A 20806-nucleotide genomic window follows, 5' to 3' on the forward strand; every position below is an offset into this window, starting at 1 on the left:
TCGCAAGCTTTCTCACGGCAGGAGAAGAAAGGGAAGCTGCCAGCTGAAACAGCTGACACAGGAGGTTCAACGGACAGAGAGCCCCTCCTTCAAGTAACACGAGACCTGGGGGGAAAGGCCAGAGAGGCGCTGGAAACCAGTCAGGCTTTTCTTTTCTCCCCCCCAACCCTTTCTTTCTGGTGCCAAAGCTTCTATGGGGCATGGGGGAGGGAGGCAAGGGGGAGGGTTGCATAACACAAAAGGGCCTGCTCAGAGCTGATGCCAGCTTGGTACCTTAGACTCACTGAGTCGCAGGGGTGGGGGCGCCTCCCCAGGTCCCAGGAGACGGGTGAAAACGATCTTTCCAGAGCCATTGGCTCCGCTCGCCTCAGGCACAAGCACAGAGCACACTATCAGGAATCAATGACTGGAGGCTTGGGGTTTGGTTTTTTTGCAGTATTTGAGGGAAAGGGTAAAAATAAATGATAGGAAGTTAAAAGATGTCAAAGAGGTAAAAACAGAGACTATGGATTCGTAGTGTAGGGGGTAGGGTGGGGGAAAAACCCACCTTATGTAACAGCTAGTAACTGTATGCGCTAGCAATGTGTGTCTGCTCCCGGTGGGAGAGTCGATAAGCAGACAGGAAACCGGGAGACAGGAAACCGGGCTGCACAGGAAGCTGAAAGGATTGGGCACCGACAACACAGCGAGGGGGGAGGGGAGGGCGGCATGATGTGGGCCAGCGGCGTACAGCAAAGAGTCACTGAGAAGCTCGGGCATGTCTGAGACGATTTCAGTACACGAAAGGAAAAGGAAGATGAGGTGCATATATACACTGGAATATTACTCAGCCATAAAAAAGAAGGAAATCTTGCCACTTGTGACAAAATGGGTGACCCTGAAGGGTATCACGCTAAATGAAGTAAGTCGGACCGAGAAAGGCAAGCACCATATGACTTCATGTATTTAAGGAGTCCAAAACACAAAACAAACAAACCAACAACACAGAGACAAACTCATAGGTACAACGAACAAACTGATGGTTGCCAGGGGCTGGGTGAACGAGGTGGAGGAAATACGAAAAAGGTATGTCGCCAGCTATAAAAACGGTTGCCAGCTACAAGAACGGTCGCTCAGATGGCAAGTGCGGCACAGGGAACAGAGGCAATAATATCGTCAGGGCTATGTACGGTATCAAAAAATGGGTACTAGACTTCCAGGGATGATCACTTTGTAAGGCACCTATAAATGTCTAATTTCTCTGTTGTATGCCTGAAGCTAATATGTATAATATTGTATGTCAGTTGCAATTGAGAAAAAAATGTGGACTTGTAAGTTGTTCACAATTTTGAAATGTCAACATCTCTGCCACCTAGACTTGGAGCGGGACTTACCCAACACATCGATCCGTGCCTGGTGAGAATGTTTGGGGATAATCAAGGCGACCAATGCTCCATGTTGCTGATCTGGGAGGCAGGAAGAGAGAACAGTAGCCCGATATCAGAACTGAATGTGGGTGGGAGTTCACTGAGGGCAGAAGCAGGGGCCTGAGACCTTTCACACACTCCCTCCCTCCCCCTCCCCACCTTTACCCCACACACAAACATAAATCCCCAGTGGAAAGTATTGCCTGTTCTTCTGCGTGGGATGGGAGTCTGTGGCAAATTTTATTTAGGGTCAAAGGACAGAGTGACTCCCTCTAATCCTTGAGTTAAATTAATTAGCACACAGAGCAAAACCAGGTGCCCGAGGACTTAGGATTCTGTCAGCTGCAAGTGGACTTAAGCCCAAGAAGAAATTTGTTGACCCAGGAAACCCAAACCATAGACAAGAATACAGGTGCAGAAGAGGTTTCCGGATTGACCGGATCCGGAAACTCAGTATCACGGGGGTCGCATCTCTTCCTTGTACCTCTCTGGCGGGTCGTCTCGTGTATTTTATTTACCCCCACCACAAAGAAAATTATCCCTACAGTTTTGATGTTAACTTCCAGAGGAAAATGACCTACCTGCCTACACCAGCAGAATACATCCAGAAAGTGTGGGGAGAACGTGAGACAGTGGATGTCACCCCCCAACCGTATTTCTAAACGCTGATGCCAAGCTCTCTGGTTCTCACCACGGAGAAGTCGGTGGTGCCTCTGAAGAGCCCCGAGGAAGAAATCATGGAGGACATCCAGTCTAAGCAAACCTATACTTGTTAGCTATATAAAAAAAGAATGCATTATTGATGAATGCAACAATGTAGATAAATCACAAAGACATTCATGCTGAGTGACAAATCTCAAAATGTTACATTTATATGTTTCCACTGAAATGACATTCTGGAAGAGGTGGAAGTACAGGGATGGAGGCCAGATTGGTGGCTGCCAAGGGTGGAGGGAAGACTTCCCTGCAGGAGGACAGCACAAGGGACCTTCAGGGAACGGTGGGACCCTAATCATGGTGGTCAGGGAACGGTGGGACCCTAATCATGGTGGTAGTGACATGAATCTATGAATGTGTTTAAAACCTCATCAACAAACAAACACGAGAAGAGATAAAATAAAACACACACACACACACACACACACACACACACACACATACTTAAAAAGCCGGCAAAGAAAGAAGAAATAGAATAAATGGCACAGGATCAATGACCCCAAACTCCAGAAGATGCCCGTATCTATCATTCCTTCTTAAGGGGGTTTGGAGTCTAGCTAAAAAGACAGATTTCTGTAGACCCATCACTAGGAATAACACTAATTCCAGTCATCTGTCCAGCCTTTACCCTGGGTCAGGCGCTTGACTGCCGATTCCTCCCCTCAGTGGGCTGTCCCAGCATTATTATGAGGTAGATAGAGAAACGGTGTCAAAGGTCAGAGCGGCTCCAACGGACAGGCTACCGGGCATAAAAAAAAAAAAGCCAGAAAGATGATAAAATGGTTTCCTACTCTTCGGGGTCTGTGTCAAAAATCAGAGTTCCAGGTACACAGTGGCAAGCCTTGTGTCACAACTGGGCCGTTGCTTATGAAGATGTCAAGGTGCGTTTCAACGCGCATGCGCAGTGTGACAATAAAACCAGCGCAGCAAGAACGTAGGCGATGGTTCCTACCTACGGGCTTGTCCTTTCTTGCTGCCACGTGGCACCCTACGGCTCCCGCTCTAAGGAGACACCGTGGGCAACTCCTCTCCAGACAGAAACGAGAGGCAATCGCCTGGTCTGAGAATTCGGACTGGGGCGATCAGTTAGGTGTTCGAGGCACCACCAGGACCGCAGAAACTCCCTTGTGAAGGACAAATACCGTCGACAGGCTAGAAGCTGAAGGCTACAATGTGGCTCAACCCTGACTACACGCTTCCTGCAGCATCTACAGTCAAGGGCAACTTTCAGGATCGTTGAAAAGCAGGTATGTTCTAGGAAACAAGCCCCTAGGGCTGAAGGAGCAGGGGGTCAGGGTTCATCCCCTTGCTCAGACATTCCTGTCTATGCCTGCTGGGTTACCAGGTAAGGAACCAGCCGCCTTGGCTGGGTCTCCAAGCCTTCCCCACCCTTCCTGCCCTGGCCCACACAGCAGACAACTTAGCCACCATCTTCCCACGGTTTACCTCTTACAGTCACCAACGGGGAGCGGGGAAGGGGGGGGGTGATGGCTTTCCCAGGACTAAATTTTCTGGAGAAGAACTCTTATTGGCTCTCCCTTGGGCAGACGGCCATGCGTAGACCAACCAGTTGTGACCACTGAGACAGATACATCTGTCAAAGGAGGTAGATGTGGAGTGAACAAAGGAAAAGCAGTGTCCTCCGTCCCAAGAAACCCAGCCCTTCGTGACTACACCCCCCACCCCACCCCCACACACACACCTGGTCTCTCTCCCTCCTCCGAACATCTTATCACGAAAGCTAACATTTGCAGACTACTTACTATGTGCTAAGAACGTTACACCATTTCCATTTGACCCTCCATGAGGTCAGCATTATTATGCCCATTTAGTAACTGAGAAAACTGAGGCATGTGGAGGTTCTGTGACTGACCCAAGATCACAGAGTCCGCAGGTGGTAGAAAAGCTTGTGTTAATCACGGTGCATTACGGTGAGTCTTTGGACTCCGGAGTCTCTGACCAACTCCATCAGTACTTGTGTGCCTCTAACGGTATTTATTCATCACGTCACACACATTCCCGTCTCCCCAGCTGGACTGGAGACGGAAGCCAGGTCTCCTCCCCTCTCTACACACCGCTCATCTGAGCCTCGGACGGGCCCTGCTATCAAGGCCCAAGAGGACCAGGGCCCCAGGTGACATGCAGTCGGGGTGCCTGCCAAGGAGGGAACAGATGGGTCTGTTGAATGGTGACATCCAGTCCCTGCCACTCTAATGGCAATGAGCATTCCCCACAAAATAATTACTTCCAGTTTGCTTGGCAGGTTGGACAAAGTCCGAGGGGAGGTTAATTTATCTTTCACAGCTTTGAGCTTTCAAGCTGTGGTTTCCCCGAGTGACAGGGGCCTCTCTTCAATGAGCCGTTTCGTCATGACGGAACTCCCTCCTCCTCCGCTGAATGGCGGAGTCGACTCGGAGTCCCCTTGCCAGCGAGGGGCCGGAACAGAGGGGAGTGTTGAAGTCGCACAGAGGTATAAGTCCACAGCAAAGGTCTAGGGACAGCGGGCAGGATGCGACAGCAGCTTGAAGTTCTTGAAGCTGGTCAGCAGTGCCACGTACAACCTGGGCAGCCATTTCCTCATCTGGGGACTGGATCCAATAACACGTGGCCACTCTTTTTAAGGACCATGAGGAACATCAAATAAGATAAAGGTCACTAAATAAAACTTGGAACGTTTAGAGGTGCTCAGAGACTTCCGGGCACAGATTCCAGGCGTCGACGGAGCCTCTTAATCTAACATCCAACGGCGGGCTCTCCCGCCTCTCCCGCCTGTTCACGCTCGGCCTTCCTTCCTCGCCGCTGTTGGATGAGCTCTGCCTTCCTCTCATCAGGCCCAACAGTTAAGTCTCTCGCTTTTTTGGGGGGAACCCAACGGGGGCAACTTATCTGTGTGTTTTTAATAACCAAATACCTGGCCCCCGTTGAATGACAACGGTCTGATCCAGAATAAGAGTTCGGTGCCATCATCACGAGTACCAGGCAGTCCCCGGTGGCCAAAGCAAAGACAGGCCGAGAATTTCATCCCCAGCACGCCTGACGTGGGGCCCCCAGGAAAATTCATTCCTCATCCTGTCTTGCCTGCTCCTCCTGGGTCAGCAACTACCCTTTAGTGTCAGCAAAGGAGATCATTTCACACGCCGGGGAGAGAAAGAAACACTTCGTGGGCAGTGTGTTGAGATTTGTGGGCAGTGGAAGACATAGGATATCCTTTCTAAAAGAATGCAGAAACAGGCCCTGGCCAGTTGGCTCAATGGTAGAGCGTCGGCCTGGCGTGCAGAAGTCCTGGGTTCGATTCCCGGCCAGGGCACACAGGAGAAGCGCCCATCTGCTTCTCCACGCCCCCCCTCCTTCCTCTCTGTCTCTCTCTTCCCCTCCCGCAGCAGAAGCTCCATTGGAGCAAAGATGGCCCAGGCGCTGGGGATGGCTCCTCGGCCTCTGCCCCAGGCGCTGGAGTGGCTCTGGTCGCAACAGAGCGACGCCCCGGAGGGGCAGAGCATCGCCCCATGGTGGGCAGAGCGTCACCCCCTGGTGGGCGTGCCGGGTGGATCCCGGTCGGGCGCATGCGGGAGTCTGTCTGACTGTCTCTCCCTGTTTCCAGCTTCAGAAAAATACAAAAAAAAAAAAAAAAAAAAGAATGCAGAAACAGTCATCATCACAAAGAGTGAAAAGAACACAAATATTTTAGTTGATGCGGAAAATAGATTACCGTTATATTCTGTGGCAACGTATATTCTGAGTCTCGCCGGGAGCCGGATTCCTATGTTAACCGAGTTTTGTGTGCGACCGCCCCTCGCCCTCACCAAGTCCACGCAGTGAACTGAATTTAGAATCCATGGCTGACCGTTCTTTCACTTCCGTCCTTGAAAAATGTTCTATCGCTTCGTTCTTGCCTCCGTGGTTTCCTTTTCATTGAATTTATTGGGGTGACATTGATTAATAAACTTATATAGATTACAGGTGTTCATTTCTATGATATTGCCTCCATGATTTCAACTGAGAAATCAACTGTCCTTTGAGTTGTTCTTCTATATAAGTAACACCTTGTTTCTCCGTGGCTGCTTTCGAGATGTGGTCTCGGTCTTTAGTTTCCAGAAGTTTCATGACGACGAGTCTCGGTGGGCGTAAAAGTTCAGCTCTCCACTAGACCTCACTGACCACAGGAGTGGGGAAAGTGGGTGCTGACGATCTCAATTTTACGCCATTTTTTTCCATCTCAGTGATGCCAGATGGGGGTGGAGACTCAGCTTGCCACTGGACCTGGCCAGACACTGTAATTTGACACACACACACACACACACACACACACACACACACACACACCGGTGCTTTGTGCAAGAAAAGGCTGAAATCAGTTCAAGAGAACTCAGCATTGGGATTTTGTGGAGACAATTAGGAACTACAGGGTTATGGAGAGAGCCTCTCGCTTTGTGCTGGACCTGAAGTTGGTGGGAGCAGGCTTGGCAGTTTCAGAGAGAGACCACCACCTGAAGATTAAAGAGAGTTTGGATTTGTTTGGCTTCCCCATGCAGTAAACATGGCGGTTGGGGTCACAGACCGGATTTCAAAGTCTAGCTCAGTTATGTGACGTTGGTCACCCCAGGTTACAAAGTATAATACAATGGAAATAATGAGAGTATGTCCCTTACGGGGTTGTTTCCAGCACTTAGTGAAAGTAAGTGTTTATAAAAGCAGCTCCACCAATGCTTGGCATGTTGTGAGCGCTCGCTAAGTGGAGGCAATGATGAGTAATTGATTGTGAGTGTTAATGGCCGGCCAGAATCTTCTACTTCTCTCTTTCATCACACGGGACTCAGGGGAAGTGCCTGATAAATATACGAGCACAGACCAGGGTATTAAGAAGAAGCAGAGTGAGCCCCACTGAGTCACTGTCCCACTACAGTTCTCGTTTCAAAGTCAAGATCAGAGTCGGCTGATCAATTATATTCTCACCATCTGCTGTCACACAACATAATGTCACTGTCTCATCCAGGTCTGGGATTCTTGTCTCAAAAGCAATTTCCCACGGGACTGACATCCCTATAGCTGTACCAAATAAGAACTCTTCATGCCTGACCAGGCGGTGGTACAGTGGATAGAGCGACGAACTGGGATGCCGAGGACCCAGGTTCAAGACCCCGAAGGCACCAGTTTGAGCGCGGGCTCATCTGGTTTGAGCAAAGCTCACCAGCTTGAGCCTAAGGTCACTGGCTTGAGCAAGGGGTCATCCAGTCTGCTGGAGTCCCCCAGCCAAGGTACATATGAGAAAGCAATCAGTGAATAACTAAGGTGCCACAAGAATTGATGCTTCTCATCTCTCTTCCTTCCTGTCTGGCTGTTCCTATCTGTCCCTGTCTCTGTCCCTCTCTCTGTTTCTGTCAGAAACAAAACAAAACAAAACTCTTCATGCACAACGATGTGGAAACAAAGCCCTCCCTCCTTCATTCAACCAGTTTCCTTTAGCCACTGTTTCAAAAGATGCCCCAGTAGAACCGGGACGAAGGAATAGAAGTTATGAGGGTGGAGAGCTGTCAGAAAGCACTGATCTCCATATTGCATTTATGGACTCACACTGCCTTGTTCAGGATAGTTAGACGCAGATGGATGACTGGTACTCGGCACGCACACACATGGTAAGAACCAGCCCTGCCAGGCCGGCAGAACCTCGGGCAAAGAGGGGGCTTTGACGTGAGTTTATCTGGGGAAAGAGCTTCGCTTTTATTCTAAACCCAAATTGTCAACATGACTGAAAAAAAAAATGGCCTAGCGTTCACCTCTATCTCATTCACCACTATCTAGTGAGACTTTCCATTCACTGCGGTAATAGGTTTTAGTAGATCTAAAATGACATTTTTATTTCTATCGCTGATCCTTGAGATATCATGGAATTTCTTTTTCTCCCACACTAACCTCCCATTAATCTATTTTGTGGCAGCTGACTTAGTCCCATTCCTACCCCATTCTACCATGCCTTTGTTAACCGAGAGCGGCGGTTCTCAAACTTCTTGAAGTCGAGGCGCATTTAAAATCCTACAAATAATTGTAGGCGCACTATATACAAATTCTGAGAAATATGTTATCATAATTAAGTCAAATATTTAAAAAAAAAGTTCAAGTGTGCTTTTGTGGTAATTAAATGAAATAAGTACGACAAGATTACATTTATTCTGACATTAAAAAACATTTTATGTTATATTTTTTGAGTTATGCTTTTTAGAATTCATTAAAAAGGGGGTTAAAAATAAAAAAAAGACAAAAAAGTTATCTTTTTATATATATAGATACAGTCTTAGTAAGATTTACTAAATTCAGCAGGTCTTGGAGCGAATGTGTTAGTTTTTTTATTCTTGTGTTTATGAAAAACATGAGCCTGATGTGTCCTAGCGATTTCTTTAATGTTTGGGCATCTATTTGAAAGCAAACTCTCATTTCCTCGTCAATACATTGAAGAATTCCTCTTTTTACTCTTAATTGTGTTGAGTGCAGAAAACCCCCACCATACATATCATCTTAACTTTATACCAAACAAAGGATAGAAGAAACTTGCCTCCAGTCTTTCTGGGGAACATGGGGGGTAGTGTAAACAATCCAGCACCACAGCTAAACAGCCTTTTGCAACCTAATCAGGCAAGTGAGGTGGGGGGTTGGGCAGATTGTCAGCTTACAGCCAGTTCCCCACACTTGTCCCCCAAAAATCTAAACTCCAAAAGCCCTGTTGGTTTTTTGGCCCCCAACAGGCATATATTTTTCTGGAATACCATAGGGTGCACCTGGAAATCTTCTAGGGCGCATCAGTGCGCCCTGGTACACACTTTGAGAACCACTTCCCTAGAGTATAGTACTTTTCAATGGGAGGCAAGATGTTTCCCCCGCCTCCAGGGACATTTGGTAATGCCTGGAAACATTTCTTTTTATTAGTTTTACTAGGTGACATCAATAAATCAGGGTACATATGTTCAAAGAAAACATGTCCAGGTTATCTTGTCAATCAATTATGTTGCATACCCATCACCCAAAGTCAGATTGTCCTCCATCACCTTCTATCTAGTTTTCTTTGTGCCCCTCCCCCACCCCCTTTCCCTCTCCTTCCCCCCCTCCCGTAACCACTACACTCTTGTCAATGTCTCTTAGTCTCGTTTTTATGTCCCACCTACATATGGAATAATGCAGTTCCTGTTTTTTTCTTATTTACTTATTTTACTCCGTATAATGTTATCAAGATCTCACCATTTTGTTGTAAATGATTCAATGTCATCCTTTCTTATGGCTGAGTAGTATTCCATAGTGTATATGTGCCACATCTTCTTTATCCAGTCTTCTATTGAAGGGCTTTTTGGTTGTTTTCATGTCTTGGCCACTGTGAACAATGCTGCAATGAACATGAGGCTGCATGTGTCTTTACGTGTCAATGTTTCTGAGTGTTTGGGACATATACCCAATAGAGGGATTGCTGGGTCATAAGGTAGTTCTATTTTCAGTTTTTTGAGGAACCACCATACTTTCTTCCAGAATGGTTGTACTACTTTACATTCCCACCAACAGTGAATGAGGGTTCCTTTTTCTCCACAGCCTCTCCAACACTTGCTATTACCTGTCTTGTTGATAATAGCTAATCTAACAGGTGTGCGGTGGTATCTCATTGCAGTTTTGATTTGCATTTCTCTAATAACTAATGAAGATGAGTATCTTTTCATAGATCTGTTGGCCATTTGTATTTCTTCCTGGGAGAAGTGTCTGCTCATGTCCTCTTCCCATTTTTTTTAATTGGATTGTTTGTTTGTTTGTTGTTGAGTTTTATAAGTTCTTTGTATATTTTGGATATTAGGCCAGGAGGGGAAGAAAGAACGTGCAGGCCAGTGCTATGGGCATGTGAGTAGATGGAGACCAGGGATGTTGCTAAATATCCTACAATGCCCGTGATGCTCTCCAGGCCCCAAGCAAAGAATCTGGTCTAAAATAGCAAGGGATTATTTGAATGTTGCCAACCCTGCCTTCGAGGCTGGAAGACAAGACTCATTTCTAAGATACCCTTGCAGCTAGAGCTCCGCATGTGCTCAGCTGGAAAGCAGAAGTGAGACCCGCAAGGCCCCCACGTCAGGTCATTGAAAGGGGTGCTTAGTTCTGCCTCTGAAGGAGTGATGCTGGCTCTAGCGCCGATCTGACCCCTAGATTCTGAGAGCTCCATGTGAGCGGTACCAGGGTTTCTGCTAGACGCGTCCCACGCGTGATGGGAATTTTCTCCTGGCTCCTGCGCTCCTAGCTTTGTAGCATTCAATGTTGTTTCTCTGACCCTTCTAGAAGTTCTTGTAAGTGACTTAATGATCTATGATAAATCCTCTTCTGCTTAAACTAGTTAGAGTGCATTACTTTGTCTGCAATTAAGGGCCTTAAGTAATACAGTCAATGATTATAGGCAATCAATCTTCAAGAAAATGGGAATATGGGATCGATGACGCTCTGGTTGCATTTTTAAATTGACGCTGGTCCTGTCGGCAAGCTCTCCGAGGCTCCGGGCCCAAAAGGAGAGTCAGTCAGAGCTCAACGCGACCCATGTCATCAGTTACAGAGGAAAAGCAGAAAGAAAGGGGAATGCCACAGTAACCACAAGATTTTGCTACATTGTGTCAGCAAAACTTGGGAAGCATAAGTGGGAAGATCCCAGACGAAAGAGGGTGTGACAATTCTGAGTGAGGCTGGGTTTAGGGAGATAGATGACTTTATTTACCAGGGCTTCTAAAGACCAGTGGGCTCCCTCCAGCCGCTGGGATTGGTAGGAATCTTGACTCCGTGGTGGCCAGCTATAAAGAAGGTCAACATTCGTGGAATTCCTTGGAATGAGGCCAAAAGAAGACCCTAAAGATGTGGGAAGAAAGGAATGTTGGAGGAAAATCGTTACATTCCATTCGCTCACCCACAGAGGCGGATTAAGGTTGGTTGAGGTCCTGGGCACAGAAGAAAATATTGGGCCCCTTAAAAAAAGAGAGAGAGAGAGACAGGGAAAATAAAAATACATGTTAACCATATTTTTAAATAAATAAAAAATATTATGTATCATACTATTCATGTTAAAATTGCACATATGAAACCAAACTTGGTGTCATTAGAAAAAAGTGTAAAGTTGAGGTTTTGCGGGGCCCTTCAGAAGTCGGGGCCCCAGGTATATGCCCGGTGCGCCTGCTGTTAAACTCGCCCCTGCTCACCCACCTTTGGGAGGGTTCCGAACACTCCCTTCCTGGAGCACTGGGAAATACACTGACGAGGAGCGGGGGAGTCTTTGAAAACAATGTTGCAGCTATAAGCAAGACGGGAAGGTGCGAGATGTTACCACTGAAGGTGCCTCCTGTTTTCAGTGGGGTCAGTAGGTGGCACAATGGTCAGAGACAGTGAGCACCGTGGCGCTAATGGGCAGCGTGGCTGGAAAATGACCAGAACAGTTTGCTACACAGAGAACCCTGTCATCATGGGGTTCTGAACACTGTGCAGTAAGGTCCAACTTGATCTGTTTCATTGAAAAACTCTAGATCTGGGACATAGAAGCTTCACTTCTATCCACGTGGCAGAGAATCACGGTCCTGGTCCACATTTTGAGAACTGGATCTCAGAATCCCTTGGGTGGGGGTGGAGTGGGGGGACAGAAAGTGCCCTTGAGGAAAAAGCCTGCAGTCACACCACAAGTATGTGTTGCAGATCTTCCTCCTAGTCTTCCTCAGAGAAGCCCGTTGGCGCTTGGCCATTATAACTGTGCAGTGGGAAAGGGAGATAGGTAGATGTTTATGGCATCACCGGACTGCATGATTCGGAATTCCCACTAATTCCTGAGACCTCCCGACACAGCCGTAGGCCGAAGGTCAGAGTGGCTCTGACAGTACAGGTGGGGCCTGTGCCATCCGACAATGAGCTTCAGTGGCTCCTTAGCTCCTGAGCTCACAGGAGACCTAGAGGCTCTCGGAACACCTGTGGACCGACCGGTCCAGGAGAAGGACCAAAGGGAAGCTCTCAGAGCTCCACCCTCAGACACAAACAGTGAACCCGAAACAACACTGATCCCGACAGGGACGCAAAGGTTAACGCCGCCGACCGACCACGTCTTGGAAGGCCAGCCCTCTCGCAACCTGATTTATTTGGCCCGTTTAATCTGTGCAGAAGACAGATGGGTCTTGGAAAATGACACTGGATTACTCCCAGCTTAAGTAGGTGTTGACTTCAATTGCTATTCCCGACGCCGTCCTCTCAGTGGAGCAAATCAATGCAGCCTCTGGCACCTCGCATGCAGATATCGATCTGTCTAATGCATCTGTCTCCGTCCCAACGAGCAGAAGACACCGGGAATCACTATGAAGTAACCCACAGGCTGACAGAGAGGGAACCCAGGGCAAGTGAGTGCTCTGCGGCTGGTCCAGCTTAGCCGGTGGGCCGTCCTCAGCCCTCCGACCCCATGGTTTGACTTGATTTGATGTGATGTGATGTGATCGTTCTGATGTGGGAGTGACTTGGGTTGCACGAGTCTTGAGGCAAGACGAGCTGGGAGGATCCTGGCCGCTGCCCCCGGGGCTGGCAGCAAAGCCACGTGCTCCTCAGACAGACAGAGCGCGCTCTCTTCTCCTGTTAACAAACAGTCCGCCATTCCGGGCTTTGCTGACGTTGGGTCTTGACGCTCCAGAGGGCGAAGTTTCCTTCCACAGAGTGCACACCTGTTCCACTGAGTACACCGTGGATAGCTCCTCCTGGCCACGTTATACTCCCCAGAAGAAAGTGCTGGCTAAGACGATCAATCCGTATTGTGAGAAGGAGGAAGGGGCCTTTTGTCACACAGGGGGAGTGAGAAGAAGTAAGAGGGGAACCCTAGGCTTCCACCATTGCCATTTCTAGTGATAAACATGAACAAACACGGCAGAAACACCAAATCGGTGATACTACCAAGGCTTAACAACCCCCCCCCCCCAGAAACGAATGACCCACCAGAAGAACCCCAGGAAGCTGAATGCTGACCGGGGCAAAGGAACGGTGGACTGAGATACGGAGGAAGGGGCTTTGACACACCCTTGTCACAACGCATGGTGGAAGTGAACACTGAAGAAGCTACCGATGATCGGTCCTTCCTCTCCTATCTAGAGACTTACTTACCGTGAGTCTTTTTCCTTGTTATTTTCTGTGGTGCGTGTTTGTAATGATTACCTTTAGAAATTGCACAATACTTTGAAGATATCAAGACAGGATCAGGATCAGGAAAAGAAGGTGACAGCACTCAAAGACAGAGAAGAAGGGAGAGGCTCCCCCTACAGCGTACCTGGAGAGAATTTGGAACATCAAAAAAAAAAAAAAAGTTTCGGTGGAGAAGAGAAAGTTCTGTTTCTTCCGACCAGGAGAACACAAGGGAAACTGTGAGGTAAAAATGCTAAAATGAAGTAAGAATCTGCGGCTTTAAATAATCATGAGTCCTGGCCCTGGCCGGTTGGCTCAGTGGTAGAGTGTCGGCCTGGCGTGCAGAAGTCCTGGGTTCGGTTCCAGCCAGGGCACACAGGAGAAGCGCCCATCTGCTTCTCCACCCCTCCCCCTCTCCTTCCTCTCTGTCTCTCTCTTCCCCTCCCGCAGCCAAGGCTCCATTGGAGCAAAGATGGCCCGGGCGCTGGGGATGGCTCCTTGGCCTCTGCCCCAGGCGCTAGAGTGGCTCTGGTCGCAACAGAGCGACACCCCGAGGGGCAGAGCATCGCCCCCTGGTGGGCGTGCCTGGTGGATCCCGGTCGGGCACATGCGGGAGTCTGTCTGACTGTCTCTCCTAGTTTCTAGCTTCAGAAAAATAAAAAAAAAATTTTTTTAAATAAAATAATCATGAGTCAAGGCCGGGCCGTGCACCCAGGCTCGGAGTTCAAGGACACGCGTGGATAAGAGCCTGATACAGTTCACCCTTCACCCACCTTTTCTGTGCCTCCCGGGCTGTCCCCCACTTCTCACCATGGTGGGGGCCACCTTGTCACCCACACCATGTGGAGGCCCAGATCCTTCCTCATTTGTCCTGTCACCGCAGACTTCAAAGGCACAGGGCCTCGGCAGTCCACCCCGCTGGCCAGAAGACCAGAGTCACAAGAGAAAAGGGTCTTCAGGGACTCGGAGCACCTGGCCCCCTGCCTCCCACGGCTGCCAAGCCTTGCGCTGTGCTTGCAGGGGCTCAAGTTGTCATAACAACATGCTGCTCTTCAACACAAATCTGACCCTACTGATCCATTCCCCACAGGGCAGGTTGAGATCAGCTTCCTGCACAGAGGGTAGGTCACTGAGACGCAAGCAGAAAACATTAGCTATGGCAGGAACTTAGAAACCAACCAGGTCAATACACATGCCTTTTTCTCCCTCGGTCAATGGCAGACATCACCAATCAATAATAGCCCTCTTTCCTTTTGAGCTTCAAAATTCTCCTTCATTTAGCGCCCCTTAAACACAGATCCAAGCTGGCAGTTGAGATTGACTCAATTTGGCATCCCTGACCAACCTTTAACTAGAGACAGTACAGACGCGGGTCGGAGGGGGGACAGGCTGTCCAATCGCGCAGAAGGGCCAGGGAGGGTGGGGCAGAGAGAAGAGTGGAAAAGGGAAAGAAAGTCAGTTTACTGAAGACCTCTGTGCCTCGTCCACTGAGACCGGTGCTTGGTGCTCTGCGCATCTCATCCTGGGACAGACGCCGGGGTCTTGTGCGTGTGCTGTATCGGTTACTCTCTCGGTCAGTGTCCTTGGTGGACAATAGCACAGGCTCACAAGAAAAAGTGCCAAGGTCAGAGATCCAGCCATGGCCCTGCGGGTGGGGGTGAGGGTGGGTGAGAGATGTTTATCAGGTCGTGGGTGCCGTGTGACAAAAGCCACAATCTTGCTATCATTCCCGCGGTGCTCTAACTAGAAACTCGCTTCCACATTATGACTTTGGACCTATGCCCAGAAAGCATGGCACTTTAAAGGCGGCTGCTGTGCTGCCTTCACAGGTGATGACCTCAGCCGTGTACCTGATGCGTACAAGATCCCGCTTGCTTGGCACAGAACATGCTCTGGGAGCACATGCCGTATCAGTGGGAAGAACCGTCCCCTCCTGCCGTAGCCCGGCACCGCCCTGATCGCAAAGGGAGCCAGGTGGGAAAACGAGCAGGTCAGCCCCACTGACCTCCTGCAGCGGACACCTCTGAACCTTCCCGGCCGCGCCCCACCACAAGCACCCCACCCTGGACCCTGGGAAAAGATATGGGACGGGACCATTGCCGCTGACGAAGATATCCAAGTTCTCGAAATAATGGGCGCTGTATTTTTTTTTTTCACTATCTAATAGAATTTAATCAGCATTTGCCAAACCCCCCTGGGATTTTAGAGAGAAGGAATAAGGAAGGAAAAATTCAACAGCACATATTCAAACACATATATTCCTACAATGTGGCCCAAACTTTGAAGTCAGACAGACGCAGGTCCTCGCTCTGTCACTGTGTCATGTGACCTTGGGCAGGTTATGTGACGTCTCAGAGCCTCGGTTTCTTCAAGTACAAAATAAATTGTGGACTACAATGAGGAAATGGAGGTCAAATATTCATTGCTCTCTGGCGCACAGTAAGCTTTTCATAAATGTTTAATATTCTAAAATACATGAATATTAAGAATAATAAGGCCAGTTGGTTCGGTGGTAGAGTGCTGGTCCAGCGTGTGGAAGTCCTGGGTTTGATGTCTGGTCAGGGCACACAGGAGAAGCGCCCATCAGCTTCTTCACCACCCCCCATTTCTCTTTCTCTCTCTTCCCCTCCCACAGCCATGGCTTGAATGGTTCAAGCAAGTTGGCCCTGGTTGCTGAGGATGGCTCCATGACCTCACCTCAGGCACTAACATAGCTCAGTTGCCAAGCCATGGAGCAGCAGCCCAGATGGGCAGAGTACCACTGGGTAGAGGGCTTGCCAGATGGATCCCAGTCGTGGTGCATGTGGGAATTTGTTTCTGCCTACCCACCTCTCACTTAATAATAATAATAATAATAAAGAAAGAATAAACAGTGAGCAATAATAATTCCTATTATAAACTGTAATAAGAGTCATCGACAATGATCTCGTCCGCGCCCCTAACTGCCCTCCCGACTCTTAGAACCCTTTCTCACACTCCCTCAAAGGAGCCCCTCCCAGGAGAGCTTTCATTCATCCATTCCACTTCTCCACCTGTGCAGAAGACTTTGTCTTCAGAGCCCAGTTAAACGTTTCCTTCTGGGAAGCTCACGCTCACCAATGAAGGGCCATCCGTCTTAGGATGGTCTGCCTCTGACCTTCTAAACCACACACTTTGTCCCTTCTATCAGTCACCACAGAAGAATGACGTGTAGACACACGTTTACTGCTGCTCTGTCTGCCCTGCTCCCCGCCTCCCCCACAACCCCACCCGACTGCATCCTGTCTCAGTCAGGGGTCCCATCAAGTCTGGCCTCTGCAGGGCGGTCTTCCTTTCTCATTCTCGCCTGGCCGCATCCTGCCCTCCATCTGTTACCCTTCAATCTGCTCTCCTGATTTGTTCACACCGCTTCCCGTAGTTCTCTCTACTGGGAGACAGACTCCGTTAGAGCAGGAACGATGCCTACCTGGTTCACTGCCGAACCCCCTACACGTAGAAAACTACTTAGCGCAGAGCGCGTGCTCAATAAATATTTAGTAGATGCGTAAATGATTTTTTTTCCTTTTTCCTCCAAAAACATTAGAAGCTTCAGGACAATACCTTCTAGAACAGGTATTCCTTTTATAGTCACTTTTCTGTGCCTGGGAGAGTTGAACAAGACAGCTGGCAATGCAGAAGTTCCACGGGAAATAATATCAGAGTCTGCGTCCATCCTTGCTTAGATTATAAGCTCCCTGGGGGCAAACGTCTTTTTTTTTTTTTTTCATCTTGTGCTTCCTGCAGCACCTAGCAAGTACCACGAAATGCATCGATTTCTAAGAGCTTAGCTGTGTCCAGTGGAACGGAATAAAAGAGCACCGAGGTCTGCAGAAACGTTCAAACACAGGTGAGAAGCAACAGTGAAACTGCAGACTCACGCCCGCTGCCTCTGCAGCACTGGCTCGGATCTTCGAAAGGCACGAGCTATAATTAGGCATTTTGTTCTTTTTATATCAGAGGGAGGAGGAAAGAGCTCTTACTTTCTGGGTGGCTGGGGAAGCAGAAAATAAACCACTGTCTGAAACAGAAATGGAGATGTTTTGGTTCCTTCTGTTTTTATCACCAGGACCCTGATTACACCTGCCAGCCTGCACGTCCTCCTAGTTAAACGGACCCTCGCTGTCTGGTCTAACTCCTGTCATACCTGGCTCAATACATCTCTTTTCTCTCTCTCTCTCTTTTTTTTTTATAAATACATTTTTATTTTATTTTATTTATTTATTTTAGAAAGGAGGGGGGGGAGAGAGAGAGACAGAGAGAGAGAAGGGGGAGGAGCAGGAAGCATCAACTCCCATATGTGCCTTGACCAGGCAAGCCCAGGGTTTCAAACCGGCAACCTCAGCATTTCCAGGTCGACGCTTTATCCACTGCGCCACCACAGGTCTGACTCAATACATCTCTTTACGCTGGAAGTCTGGGCCGATAACAAAAGATTAGACACATTCAGCGTCTGGGAGACATTGTGTAACTGCTGTGGCTAATGACTTTCTTCTCATTAACTCATATATTAATGAGGAGGGAGGTGGTGGCTACCATTTACTGAGTGACTATTATGTGGCCAATTAGGTAAAGTGAGATATATGTATTATAGCATGGAGTCTTTACAAAACCCCTGTGGCTAGGTATTATTATTATTATTATTATTTTACTTAAAAAAAAGAAAGCCAAACCTGGGACTGGTGCAATCTGAACTTGGCCTGTAGGTTGATTAATAGTATTGCATTAATGTCGACTTCTTAGCATTGATCATCTAAGACGTTATCATTGGGGGATGCTAGGGAAAGAGAGTGAGAGAATTCTCAGTACCATTCTTACAACTTTGTATGGGTCTCAGGTTATTTAAAAAAAAAAATATATATATATATATAATTATTATTATTTTTTTAAATAAAGAAGGCCTGTCTTAAATAAAGACTCCTGGGACACAGGGAAGTTAAATAGCTTGCCCAGATCGCCAAGTTTGTATATAAAGGGGTCAATCTGAACCCACATCTGCCTGGTTCTAGAGCTCAGGCATTGCCGACCCAGTTACAGTGCTCACAGGCCACGCCCCCTGGCTTTCCGCCCACACATTCCTTCCGGGTAACTCGAGGTCTTGGGCACCATGTTATCCTTCTCGCCTTGGCTCCTGGGAGCTCGGCACTAAATGGTATCAGCTGCCGCATCTGCTCGCTTGAATTATTGGAATATCTATCTCATTCCTCTTAGGTCCGTTCCTTTCCAGCATCTACCCACCTTGGTCTTTCTGAGATTCATTTTGTTTTATTGTACTGTACTTCATTTCATTATATTTGTCTTTTGGTAGGTCACTTAGCTCCTTTTGGGTAAGGTCACAGGTTATAAAGTTAAAGATCTTTCTCCTCCAACTTCAAGATGACTCTTACCCCCCATTTCCCGAAGGTAGAGATCGGTTCCTACCACTCAGCCGGCACCCACAGCCCAGACCCTGAGACAGGGGAGGCAGGTACCAAGGCAACAGAGGGTGAGACAGAAAACAGTGGCTTTGGGTGGCAAAGGGGAGAGGCCTTCCCTCTCTTCATTTTATTTTCTGAAAATTAAACACTTGGCAGGGTTTTCCTTGAGCTAATTAGCATCCCTTCTTAACATTTTAAATAACTGCTCATTTAGAGTAGTGAATGATTGCTGTGAGATTAGGGTATGGGGGAAATCTTTCTGTTGGGAATAATCTACTTATGCAGCTGTTTGTTTGAAAAAGAGATAAACAGAGATTTTTTTTTTCCTCCTTCTTGACATGCCAGGCAATAAGAGAGAACAGTGTGATTAATGAAAACTACCTTTCACCAATAAATTTCTAACTTCAGAGACAGGCTCATAGTTGTTGAGTTTTCTGGGGACGTTTCCTTCCTTCCTTCCTTCCTTCCTTCTTCCTTCCTTCCTTCCTTCCTTCCTTCCTTCCTTCCTTCCTTCCTCCCTTCCCTTTCTTTTCTTTCTTTTCTTTCTTTCCTTTGTTTCACCCGTAGGGAAAAAGAAAGTAGCACCATCCGGATTCTCGAGCCCATTTAAAATCTGTTAAATTGTGAACTATTTTCGGTTCTTAAAATGGTTTAGGTAATTTTTCATGGGCTCTACAGGGAATGCCACTTTGCGCTCTGTTATTTATAATCTGCAGAAATTAATTATGCTGCTAATTAACAGCTTGCAAACAAATTATTGCTCAAGGAGTTATGTGTTCAGTTATGAAAGCCCAACCTCGGGGTTCTACATAGATTCTTTCTGACAGCTCTTTTATTTCTTGCTTTGGTTTCTGAATTGTTCTGCTTCTAAGGTTCAGGAGAGGTCTGCTTGAAGGGGATCTCAGTAGCCGGGAACTGGGTCACAGCTCGGCTGGGTGGAGGGGAAAGGCAGGAGGGTTGCTAGTCTGCCCACTGTGCCTCCTGGCATTGATAAAGAGACTTCTTCTTTGAGTGGCGGCCTCTTATAACAACCACCGCAAGGCTTCACAGAATCATTTCTCTTTTAATCTCCCAGGCTTTTAGGAGAGCCGGGGAGACCCTGCTGACAGCAGCCACAGAAGAAGGCAGGAACATAGCACGTACGGACTACCACTGCCCGGGCCCGTGCTCACAGCAGACAGAAGTAACAGATCACAGATCCTACTTCAGCCTCTGAATCCTTCTCAGTACCAGCCCCCAGGCAGGCATTACCGGAAGTTGCTATCTCCAGTCAGACAGTAGGGCTGGCCGAATGAGTGCTTTGATATTTCCAACTCATGCAAATGACCCCCACTCCTAACCAGGCTGTCAGATTGGTCAATGGGATGGAGGAAACTGTAGAGAAAAAACTGCTTTCTCCCGAGGCAAGCCCTCAAGGGACACTCGGGTCAGACTGACTTCATGTCGCTCAAGGAGACCCCCAAAAAAACCAACTACTGGTCAAGAGCCAGGTCTGAGCAAAAAGCCACGTCTGACAGTCCCTGCAGGAACAAGGAGGCCACCACAAACGGTGGCAAGGGCACGAGGACCTGGTTCGGAATCGCTGTGTGCCCTTCAGTGACTGCGAGGTCCTGAGTGGGTCTCTAAGCCACGTCTGACAGTCCCTGCAGGAACAAGGAGGCCACCACAAACGGTGGCAAGGGCACGAGGACCTGGTTCGGAATCGCTGTGTGCCCTTCAGTGACTGCGAGGTCCTGAGTGGGTCTCTCTTTCCCTCTCTGGTCCTTAGACTTTCACCTTTCAAGTGACGGAGGGGCACTTGGCTCTGGAAAAGCCTTCCAGCTCCGACTGTCTCATGTCCCAACACTGCTGTGGGGACTGGATGCACATGGAGCCACTCAAGGTCAGATCTGTTTCAGTAAAAAAAAAAAAGAAGCCCTGGCCGGTTGGCTCAGCGGTAGAGCGTCAGCCTAGCGTGCGGAGGACCCGGGTTCGATTCCCGGCCAGGGCACATAGGAGAAGCGCCCATTTGCTTCTCCACCCCTCCGCCGCGCCTTCCTCTCTGTCTCTCTCTTCCCCTCCCGCAGCCAAGGCTCCATTGGAGCAAAGATGGCCCGGGCGCTGGGGATGGCT

Source organism: Saccopteryx bilineata, chromosome 9 (genome assembly GCF_036850765.1).
Source record: "Saccopteryx bilineata isolate mSacBil1 chromosome 9, mSacBil1_pri_phased_curated, whole genome shotgun sequence".
Classification (NCBI taxonomy): domain Eukaryota; kingdom Metazoa; phylum Chordata; class Mammalia; order Chiroptera; family Emballonuridae; genus Saccopteryx; species Saccopteryx bilineata.